Source organism: Parasteatoda tepidariorum, chromosome 7 (genome assembly GCF_043381705.1).
Source record: "Parasteatoda tepidariorum isolate YZ-2023 chromosome 7, CAS_Ptep_4.0, whole genome shotgun sequence".
NCBI lineage: Eukaryota > Metazoa > Arthropoda > Arachnida > Araneae > Theridiidae > Parasteatoda > Parasteatoda tepidariorum.
In genome coordinates, this window is record NC_092210.1 from 61,576,682 (window position 1) to 61,576,995 (window position 314).

The window sequence follows — 314 nt, forward strand, 5'->3', positions numbered from 1 at the left end:
ACACACAGACATTCATTTATATATATATATATATATATATATAGATAGATAAATAGATAGATAGATAGATAGATATAGATGGAGAGAGAGAGATTGCTCATGAGTGTGCATATCAAAACTAAATAATGTTATTTTTTGAAAACCAGATTTAAGATTACAGTATAAGTAAAGTGTTTGCCTCTGAACAAAAGGCAAAAATCTGAGACATTTAACAGAACAGTCTGAACAGATAAAACATTTACGACACCGGCAGAGTCTTTTTTTTTGATTCACTGACCAGTTTCTGAGTTTTCACACAAAATTATCTCATTGTA